Raw genomic sequence first — 11,435 nt, 5'->3', positions numbered from 1 at the left:
TTATATTTGTGAAAGTGGGGACCCAATTTGTCTTGAAATAAACAATGAGTTTGAGGATGACTTGGTAGCAAATCCACAATTACAATCTTTGTCAAACAATATGTTTTATGTTTGGGAGGGCAACCACCGAACGGTTGCATGGCAAGATGAAATTAAGGAGAATTTTAGTATGGTGAAAGAAAAGCATTATTGTATGCTATGCACAATTATTGATCTGACAAAAGTTTTGGAAATAGCATTGCTTACAAGTCTTCAAAGATGAACTTGTAAGTGGATTTTTCTACTACTCATGAGTTTATTGTAGGGATGTTATGTTGTGATTAATAATTTGCATGTTTTTTTATGTAGCATGAATACACATGCATTGGTCACAACTCATTTGAGAGATGAAATGGTCAATTGTTCAAATATTTGTGCGGCCAATCATGATGACTATTTATGAGCTTTGACAGAGAAAGATCAACAAATAATAGCGTTTGTGAGAAAGAAGTATCCCAAAGGAGTTGAGCCTTGGTACCCTTTAATGAGGCGATATCTTGGGAAGCTCTTGTACGATGTAAATATTCTTTGATTGTTGCCTAAACTTTAGATCTTTTTTTGGAGAAAAATTTCTTGATTAATGAGTGTTTGTTGTTGTTTAATACAAAGGTGCAAATGTCTAAGGAGTTTATTTTCGCATGGAGCAATCAAAGTTTAGACTGCCTGAAGATGATCTCAAGAGGAGGAAAAAATTAGATATGATCTTACTTGCAAATATGGAGATCCGATTGGGAAGGTGAATTCTAATCTAGGTCTATTTTTTGTGAGCTTTTCTGATCTTTGTTGTTAGTGTAATTAGTTGTTTGTCCTAGATTTTAAATATTGTGGATCCTCATCCTCGAAAAGAGTGGTTAGATCGCATTTGGGTCCTCAAATGGGGGCCAAATAGTTGGGCTACTCTCAAAAAACTCAATCTCATTGATTTACATGATGCTTCCAAAGAGAATAAAGTTTTATGGACTAGTCTATTAGAGGCGGATAAAATTACCCAAGGCGCTTATGGTTTAAAACAAGGAGATCACATGTTTCGCGTATAAGTCTCTCAAGTATATATATTTATAAATAAATTTTCATTCAATGATGCATGTTTTTTTTTGTATAGTTGGCTTCGTCGTGAGGGCTTGCTTCACAAAATTCTAGATAGAGCCACTAGATTGCTAGTTGATTATGTCAATGTGCCAGGAGGTGTGGTTGTGCCCCTTCATTGCACAATTGACATGTATTTTGTGGAGGTGAAGTTGGAAGCAAGAGCACACCTCTTTCCCTTGGAGTCTTCTCTTGAATCAAAGACAAAGGAAGCTGAAATTCAATCTTTGAAAAGGGTTGATGCTTTGCAAATGGCAGCTCAACGTTTGATCTATAGGTGTATATCATAATTTCTTTGGTTTTGTGCTCTTTGATTAGTGGTGTTGTGTTATGATTAGTTTTGTCATGTCTTGTTCTAAAAGATGCATGCTCTATAGGCACAGAAGGGAAATTTTCCTAATGAGGCTACGATGGAGGACACTTTACCATTACATGGTTGTCTCTCTTTTTACTTTAGTCTTTTTTTTAATGCTTTATCTAATGATGCAAAACTTAATTCACATTATGAATATTTGTTTGACATTAATTTTTGTGGGTGTTGATGTAGCGAGGGGATAATAAATTTGTGAGCTTTTATTTTAGAGCTTTTTTCAAACAAAAAGAGCTTTTTCCATTGCATGCTCAAAAAAACAATTTTCATAAGTGGGAGGGGAAGCTAATTGAGTACTTGTGAGGAGAATGATAGTCAATGGAGCTTGAATGATGTATAGATAAATAGATATATATATATATATATATATATATATATATATATATATATATATATATAGAGAGAGAGAGAGAGAGAGAGAGAGAGAGTCAAGAAGGGGTTAATTTCTCCAATGAACTTACAGAAAATATACATATAGAAGGGTATCTTAAATTTAAAAAGTGAAAATTTTGGTACATAAGGGGTCTTTTTATTGAGAAAAGTGGTACATAAAGGGTCTCTATATAATTTAAAAATTTTAGAATAGGGGGTTTTATAAATACCTCTTGAACGCACGTGCTATGCAAGATCTCTATATAGTGAACCCCCCGAGCAATCACTCTTGTAATTCCATATAATGCCTCTATTTTGGCATGTGAGGGGTTTCCTCACCTTCAGAGGGTGGTCTTGTTATCACTCTCGAATCGCTAAATGGAATTTGCCTCGTCTAGGCTTACACGTGCTACACTATGGACTCTTTGGGTTACATGCTTTGCAACCATGGTTTTTGGGTTGTCACTTTGCCATTTATTGTAAGAATATGGCCTTTGTAGGCCTTTGAGCACATTATTGGGCAATAATTGATTGGTTCCTTTGGAGCAATTCTGTGTAGGCCATCTATGTGCCTCAGATTGCATCTAATGTCGCGGCAAGAACATGGGAGTCATAGAAGAGAACAATGGTCAATAGTGGAGGGGTTCAAACATTGTTCAACATTAAAATAATTAGGAGGATCACCCAGAGCTTTTTCATAGGGAGAAGTTTTTGACTAGGCCCAGAGAAGGTGAATATGGTAGATTTTATTATGTGATCTGGATATGTGTGAAATTCAATGAGAACTAATATTTGAACTCGTAACTTTTAGCAAATGTGTATCGTATCTTGATGGTGTAGATACGCATGCAAAGGTATCATTAGGTTGTATGTGTCTTAGATCATGATGCTCATTTGAGGATCTTGTTTTTTTAGAGGCTCAATCTATCACAAAACCATTCATCATTACTCAAAGCATGTGAAGGGTTTCTAGATTGGAGGATACTTTGGTCACCAAAAGTGGAAGTCTCAAAAAATAAAATCCATGGAGACAAATCCTTGAAGAAACATTCTAGTTGAGAGAGAGAGAGAGAGAGAGAGAGAGAGAGAGAGAGAGAGAGAGAGAGAGAGAGAGAGAGAGTATATGTATGTATATATGTGTATGTGATCTTGCAATGCTAATGAAGGTGGCTAGGGAAGCTTGCAATGATGAGTATGATTAGCTGAATAAAAGAAGGATGGCAAAGGAGATTGTCATGTATGAAAGTAGATGAAGGCACAGATCAGTGATTCATGAGTAGGAAAATATGGGCAACCACGTGTTAGGTAATTCAATTGATGTGGGCCCGCTATTAGAGGGCATAATGGCGCACAAAGGCGGGAGTGGAGCACGTGGACAAGACTACAAAGAAGTGGTTATTCTAGGCAAGTTCGCAACAGAGTTTTGGGATCTATTGAGCCTCATATTATCCTATCCATAGATCAAAGGAAAAGAACTAACGAGTTGAATACTTACCCTTGTGTTGAAGCTAACCGTGCATAGGATAGTTATTTTCCCTCGACATGTTTTTTTGTTGAAAGATTAGATACATGTAAAACAAGACTACTAAAGTTTTTCTAGCAGATGGCAAGTGTCGCTAAAAATAATATGTCTTTGCCAGCATGAAATTAGACCAAGAATTAGACATCCACATGACCTCACCTTCTAGGATGCTAAAACAAGAGGGATGCCAATGAAAACAATGCAAAAGATTGGCAATGACAAGGCTTATCATGGTAACAACTAAATGGTTACCTCGGCATCCTCTATGGACTCTCTCAAAAGGTATAAGCAACCAAATTATACAGCTTTGTTCTCCAAAGATCCCCACATCATTGCATGAACACCAACCAAGAACCTCTCAGGCTTGAACTCATGAGCTACTTCCCACAAGATTTCATCTTTGCCAATTGCCCACACATTCACAAAAAGGAGGATATCTCTTGGCAAGGAAAAGCTGACAATCCCACTCGGATCCCTAGCCAAATGCGGTAGTAGCAATGGCACTTGTGGGTGTACCTCAAAACTTTTTTAACAAATGCTTGCAGGTATGCCAGGCTATTAAAATGGGATTCCTCCACTTTCTACCCCCATTGTACCAGTGCAATTATTTCCTCTTGAAACTTAACTAGCCAACTTTGATTTTGGGGCACACAATAGCTTTTCCATCGCCCACTCTATAGATACCATTGTGCTATATGTACTTCCAGTTAAAATTTTGTGCACAACTACGACATGGACATGGATTCCTTTAAACCTTAGAGCTGCCCAAGTCTTCTCATGCACAAAGCACTCATAGCAGTAACAAAACCACATGGTCCATGGATCCCACACATGGTGATGATGATGAGAATAGGTTTGAAGAGGTGTGCATGATCAAGTGTCTTCCTAGTGTGCTTCTCCACACTAGGAAGGCCGCTCCCTACTACCACATCCTCTCACCCCCTGAAGAGAATGTACACTAAACTCTTGTAGCTCCCCACCGGCACAACCTTGGAAGATCTGTAATAAGCACCTCACGAACGCATCAACCAATGCAAAATTTCCACATGGACTACATATAACAAGCATCCAACATGCTCAAAGAATTTGAAAAGCATCGCTCTTAGAGACCTTTCTTGCCAATGCATATATGGGCTGCTTTTGGATGATTGCGGTGGCTTCTGTAGTCTTCTTTCTCTCAAAGTGCAGCCATATTTAATGAAGGTCTTTGACGTACATTAGAAATGCAAGGTGCGATACTACTAATACTTTCTGCATCAATCCCTTCACTACATCCTGCAACACCTTGTTCTTAGTCTTGCCCGTTAATTACCATCTCAAAAAGAATTGGCGGTGGTCATTAATCGCTATGCAAACACGTCCTCGACAAGACAAATGTGAAAATTGAAGCTTAAAACCATGGCGGCTGTCCTTTCACAATGTTGGCGATCATATCATTGTACAATCATGTTTTGTATCTGTTATAAGCAACAAGTGTAATGGGCACATCTGGTACTTTTGACCTCAATCGGAGTCAACTCTTGCTCATAGTTGAGGACTACATACGCCAGCTTCTCCTTCATGTCCCACAGGATCTCCCGTTGTGATGTCGTTGTTGTAAAGGAGTAGCCTCTCTTTGTCAAAATCTTCATCAGTGCGTCTGTTAGGTCCCTTCCTGCCAAGTCCAGCGCAGGATTGCATGCGGAAGGGCATAGCTACATGGATGGACATGCATTTACATAGATCATTGTGTGTGTATGTGTCTATGTGTGTGTGTGTGGAGACATGCATTTCAGAAGAAAGTGTGTAGAGCCATACCCTTCATAGATGGGCACCGCGTGGGTCACCCCGTCTCCAGAGTCCAGCACAATTCCTGGTTACTCATATAGAACATTCAGTAAATGGTAATGCCATATGCATTAGAAGCCACTGTAGCAATCTTATTTTTGAAATTAACATCTGATTCATGTTTGTATGCTAAAACCATGGAAGAAATTGGGAGAGAGGGATTACCTGTAGTACGTCCTCTCGCATAGAGCGAAAAGACTACCTGGATTGCAACATACATGGCCGGAACATAGAAAGTGTCGAACATGATTTGTGTCATCTTATCACGATTCACCTTTGGATTAAGGGGAGCTTCTGTGAGGAGGACAGGGTGCTCCTCCGGTGCTACTCCTTAGCTCATTAAAGAAAGTGTGGTGCCACAATTTTTTCATATCATCTCAGTTTGTGACAATGCCATGGTAAATTGGGTACTTGAGTGTCAGAATACCTCTCTTGGATTGTGCCTCATCCCCCACATAAGCATCTTTTGCCCCATGCCGACCATTATACCGACATGTCTTGGCCGCCCCACAATGCTCGGAACCATTGCTCTTCGTGCATCATCCCCCGCAAATCCATCCTGCACATGCACATGTCATCCACAACACTAATTTTTTTGAATCCTGTTTTTCTGGACTGCAAAGAGATGTTGGTCCATTGCATTCAACGATCTGCAAATTCGTGATTGATCTCTGCGTCCATCTGCATTCAGTGTCTAGTATTTTTGACCTCAGCATCCATCTGCATTCAGCGATTTGCAAAGTTGTTAGGACATTGATTTTCTTCTGGATGTGTTTGCATGAAAGCACGCGTGCGTAGGCACACACACACACACACTCACACATGCAAGACAGGACACCGCATGTGCCATATAAAATCCTGCACTCTTTGTATGAACTTGCAGTGCTAGGCCTGTACTTGTATGAACTTGTGCATGTGTTAGGTGTTTGGGTGTTGATCCTAGCTTCTTGAACGCGCGCGCTCCTTGATGAACGATGTAGCTTCTCGAACGCCGTTATAGGAGCAATATTGCGAGCCTTTAGTCTCAAACCTCGCGATGCGCATAGAGTAGGGGCACATGCTTGGCTCCCGCTCTTGCCTTTCTTTGGGCCCCTTGGCGGCTGTCCGCGCGCGATAGTGTCCCAGACTCTAGTTGTATCTCCTCAAGCAAGCTGTAAGAAGTCCGCCACTCTCCAAAGCTCTGCGAAGAGCTAGCCATGAGAGAGGACATCCAGGACGCTCTCACAAAGAAGTGGCAGACTCCTTTTGAGCCCCAGGTCCCGAGATGGATGGGTACGTTGATGTAGTTGCAGATCCTGATTGCAGCTAGAGATTGCTCAAAGGATGGCGATTGCCTATTCTTTGAGGTTAAGGCAGAGGGCATACTTCAACGGGTGGCAGAGTCCCCATTGGGGTCAGAGAGTGCTTTTGAGAGGATCCAAGTAGTGGCCGCGATTGCTTGGAAGTGTTTGATTGATCCGGATCCTACAGACCTTGGAGGAGTGTGGAGGATTCGAGTAATTTATGACACCAGACCCTTAGTGCAACTTCAGTGCGATCCAGGAGAGTGGGTCTGGCATGACCCTTTTAAGCCAGATGTCTTAGGCACCCCCTTCTTTCAGTACAACTGCAGCACGTCCATAGCACAAGATAGCTTTCAATCTCTCATAAATTTCACCTCACAGTATCCAAATGACATTGTGGTGAATATGTCCATCAATACATTTCCATCCTTTGGCACTTGGCACAACAAGGTGCTTTGCAGCGCGAATCTGGGGATATGCTCTGACCCTAGCGCCGTGAATACGGTGCTTGCATCAAGGTTGCTCCCACAAAGAGTTTTGCAGGGGCAAGCAGCCCAGATAGGTCAAGATTTTATGAAGATACTCTCTAGCGGAGTGGGACAAATAGTAGGTCATTTGGTGGGTGGACAAGCAGTTGCTGCTGGCCAAAATCTTGCTGGACAAGATAGGCTCAACTTGCTCAACAAACTTGGTCAGAGTGTGGATGACATGCATGGCCCGGACACGCTTGGACAAGCCACATCTACCATTGTGGCCGGGCAAGATGGGCCCCACACCCATGTTTTGTCCGGCGAACAAGCACTCTTGGGTGACAATGTGGAAGGACAAGACAACAAAGATGTCTTGCCCGGCCATCGCAACAATGTGGCTGAACAAGAGGATCTCTCGTCTGGCCAATATGGCGAGAAAATGGCCGGACAAGACATGCTCTGGCGGCTTGGCTGATCTCCAGGTTTTGCCAAGGATGTTCTCCGGCAATATGCAAGTCTAAGTGGGGCAATTGATGCACAGAATGGGACAAACAGCGTGAACCCGGCATTTCGAGTAGCCCTGTGGCATGTGGTGCTGGTGAACTCGTGGGGTGAGGGAGAGAGCATAGTGGACAGCCAGACTCTCACTCAAATGAATGGGCTGCTAAGGGATTTGAGTCCAGGATCTGGATGCTACTTGAATGAGGCTGATGTGAATGAGCCCAACTGGCAGGATGCTTTCTATGGGTAGCATTATAATAGATTGAAGGCAATCAAAGAAAGACTGGATCCAGAGGGCCTGTTCACATGCACCAATTGTGTTGGTAGCGAACTCTGGACCATCGACGCCGAAGTCCTTTGCCGCCGCCCAACGATGTGAACCCATAAAGATGAATCAAGATAGGAGGGATAATCACTACTTCCTTGTCCATCAATTCATTGTGGACATCACTTTGTCTCTTCCAACTTCCAAATGCAATTCACCATAGACTTACATGTTAATCTGATTAAATGTGTGTTTCTATCAGCTCTCAGATCGTATCTTAGAGTCTAAACATTCAATTAGCTGCTATTGCAATCCGATGTTGCAATAGAAAATGTTACATAAACTCTGAGCTTCATCTGTTATCACCTTCTAGATCTTATTAAGCAATTTACTTGCTACCATTCACCCTTGACGAAGGTTAGCACCTTGGAAGCTTCATTGTATGCACGATCAGCATTCCAACTTTTCCAGAGTTGCAAGAATACTCTGGTGTACCTTGTAGATGTCAAGGTTATCTTTTCTTTGCATCCCACAGCTTGACGGCCAGCTATACCAGCAGCCTCAGCGCACTAGTGCCAGTAGGGCCTTCTCAGGAGTTTCTCCCCGATTTCTGGCAGCGGCTTTGGACTGGCTGCTAGGCCCGTAGGATCTCCACCTTCCAGTGGTTATTCGCTCACCAGGGATTGACAGTGGTTACAAGGCTAGTCTATAGTGTCCATCCTCCTACTTGCCCATGTTGCGGGCATCCCTTGGAGACTCAGCGGCACTGCCTGTGGGACTGTCCACGTGCACAACACATTTTGAGTGTTCTGCAGATTTTGAGCGAGGGAATCACATCTCCAGAGTATGGGGGTGGGGTTTGTGTTGTCGACAACGTCAACTCCCCCCGTTTATCACCTCGCCATCATGCTGTGTAGCAGGAGCCTTGGTCTCATCATCTGTAAGTGTAACAGGAGTAGCTACTCGGCCTCTAGTTGCTAGCATCACCACCCTACCAACAGCTATCTACAATGTCTGCTCTAGCTACTAGCATGTTCAAGAGCTCACAATTTGTCCGCGCGCGCAGACGGTCTGCAAGCTCTGCCAAGGATCTCACGTTTCCTCTCATTGACACGACTATCAATTTGCTCTCAAAAAAGTTGCCAAAATAGCCTTAAAATATTGACATTTTGTAGGGGAGTCTCACGTTTCCTCTAATTGTGTCGATTTTCTATCAAAGAAGTTACCAGAATACCCTAAAAAATTGAAGATTGTGTAGGAAAAGAGCTCACAGTCCGTCTGCGCGCGTCAACGATGCACGGAGTCAAAAACTCTTTTCTTCAAAATTATGAGACTGATTGCAAGAAAACCAACGGAAACATATTTTTCTAATGTTTGGAGACTTATTGCAAAGGAAATTTCATGAAATACCCCTCAAATTCCAAACATTCTCACAATACCCCTTGTATTTTTCCAAAATTTCCCAAAAAGACTCCTTAAGGATGGATCTCTACTATCAAAAAGACACAAAACTTGGAGCAATGCATTAAAATCGATAAAGAGTATTTTGAGAACTTTTAAATTTTGAGCGATATTTTGGGAAGTTTCGTGTTTCTCTTAACCATTTTGGTTCCATAATTTTGAATGAAGAGTTTTTCACTCAGTATGTCATTGAGAGATAAAAGATCGTCCGCACAACTCTACACAATCTTCAATTTTGAGCTTGATACGGTAGATAATGATTTTACCAAATTTAGCACAATACTCTTATATTTTTGACCTTGGAAACTGAGGAAAGAGGTTGATACTTGTGAGTGGGAATATTTGAAATTGGATAGTTGTGGAAGAGCCAATGAGTATGGCATTGGTACTACACAACACATATATAAAAGAATTTGATAGCAGAATAGCAAAGAATCTAGCACCACAATGGTAAGATTGAAAGTACCCCTAAACAAGTAGCCAATATTGATGCAAAGATGCCTAGCTAGAAAACTTTTGTTGCAATCAAAACCTTCAGTACTACACCTTGATTTATAATCTTATTATAAGTATCCAGTCTGTGAACTCTTTTTCTATGAACTCTTAAATTGTCCCGTCTTGTTTGTGAGCTCTTCCTATATGAAGATCTGGAAGCCAAATTGTTTTGACCTAGATCTTAAAAACCAGTCTTTGAGCTCAACACTTACCAGTTACATCACTCAAACATTAAAAATGTTATTCTTCTATAAGCTTCTAGACTATCTACATTCAAGCCATTGGCCTGTGAGCTATTGTTGTATGAATAATTAAAAGCCAAGGCTTCATATACCAGGAGCAAAGTTTGGAATACCATTCTTTTAAGTTCAACACTTGTGCTTTATATTTCTTGGGTCTCTTGGGATTGTTTCTACAATGTAAAATTTGTTCTTTTTTCTTATAGTTCTTGTAATTATACGGAGATTTTATCGCCAAATTAAATGGTGCCTACACAATAAATAATTTTGAGTTAGTCTTGAGCAGCATGTCTTCACTTAATCAAAACAAATTTACACACTCCAAAATTTATGGTTTACAATTTTTCATAAGATTCTAAGATGGTTCTATTAAAGTGTCCTCTAGTTTCCTATAACAAGGCTATTCTTGCACTTGCCCAAGCTGTGCATTTCAAGTGGTGCAAGCTGTCCTTTTGTAAACAATGTGACAAGGATGATGTCTATATTTCATCAATAATGGGTGTCACGCTAGGTAGAGCTTTAAATTAGGTGTGACACTTGGTAGTGCTCTTGTATATAGGTGTGCCGTTTTTGCCTCCAATACCTTAGGGAGAATTTGCTATTACAATATCTCATTTTAGAATGCATTGCTTTCAAAGTATGCCCTAGAAGGTGTAGCTAAAGTAAGATTTAGTTTTTTTCAGCTAACGCAGCATATGTAAATTATAGTTTCAAATGTATAAATATCCCCAGGGAGTCCACTATGTAAAAATCACATTACTTATTTGCAAGGCTTGTGTTAGAGCTACAACAGATGAAAAAAAACAAAGTCTGATATCACATGTAAGAAGAATCAATAGACTATGTGAATTCTAGGACACTAGTGAAAGATAACTGCAATGAAATTATTTCTAATGAGATTTTACTTTCCCAATCACATTATTGTGCACCCTTTTTGGATCCACATGTATGTTTTCTTATGGTAACGATCAAAGTATAAATCCATTGTCTTTCTCTACGTCTTAAAATAATCAACTAACTATCAATGTTGAGCCTCCCTAGGATAATGGTGTCAAATGTGCTTGATCTCCTTGTTGAGTGAATGCTCATGTAACATTTAATGGCCAAGTAACTTGTGTGTAGCGGAAAATAGCATGAACATAGTGAGCATTTCATTAGAATAGATTCCTAATGAGAATAACAAGAGTGCTTGGCTGGAGACATTGGCTGGAGACAGCAACAAAAAGTATAACACCTAGTTAGATAGCATGAACAATACTTCAAAAGAGAGCAAAATTAAGCTATTGACAATAGTTGAGGACCGGATTACATGGAGCCGGTCTCCCCTCCAAAAGGCTTTGTATTATGGTTTCTCCCATCAAGAGAGACATTTCACAATACAATTCTTTGTGCTCCTTCATTACTAGCTAGTGTAATGAAGATGGAAACTTCATGCACTAAGCAAAACACTTATCAAACACAACATCAATTCCCTCACGGTCTCAGACCCAAGACCTCACACACCT

The 11,435-nt window shown here is 40.8% G+C and overlaps 2 pseudogenes; one reads left to right on the top strand and one right to left on the bottom strand.

Annotated features, from left to right (window-relative positions):
• Positions 1 to 4,292: 4,292 nt before the first annotated feature.
• On the bottom strand, positions 4,293 to 5,936 carry LOC147430694 (actin-51-like; annotated as a pseudogene).
• Positions 5,937 to 6,412: 476 nt separating this feature from the next.
• LOC147430693 (uncharacterized) lies at positions 6,413 to 7,849 on the top strand (annotated as a pseudogene).
• Positions 7,850 to 11,435: the final 3,586 nt, after the last annotated feature.

The sequence above is a fragment of the Adiantum capillus-veneris genome, chromosome 21 (assembly GCF_014529385.1).
Source record: "Adiantum capillus-veneris isolate H3 chromosome 21, ASM1452938v2, whole genome shotgun sequence".
Taxonomy (NCBI): Eukaryota; Viridiplantae; Streptophyta; class Polypodiopsida; order Polypodiales; family Pteridaceae; genus Adiantum; species Adiantum capillus-veneris.
Note: the sequence above shows the minus strand (reverse complement) of the source record. Positions and strands in the feature narration are given on the sequence as shown.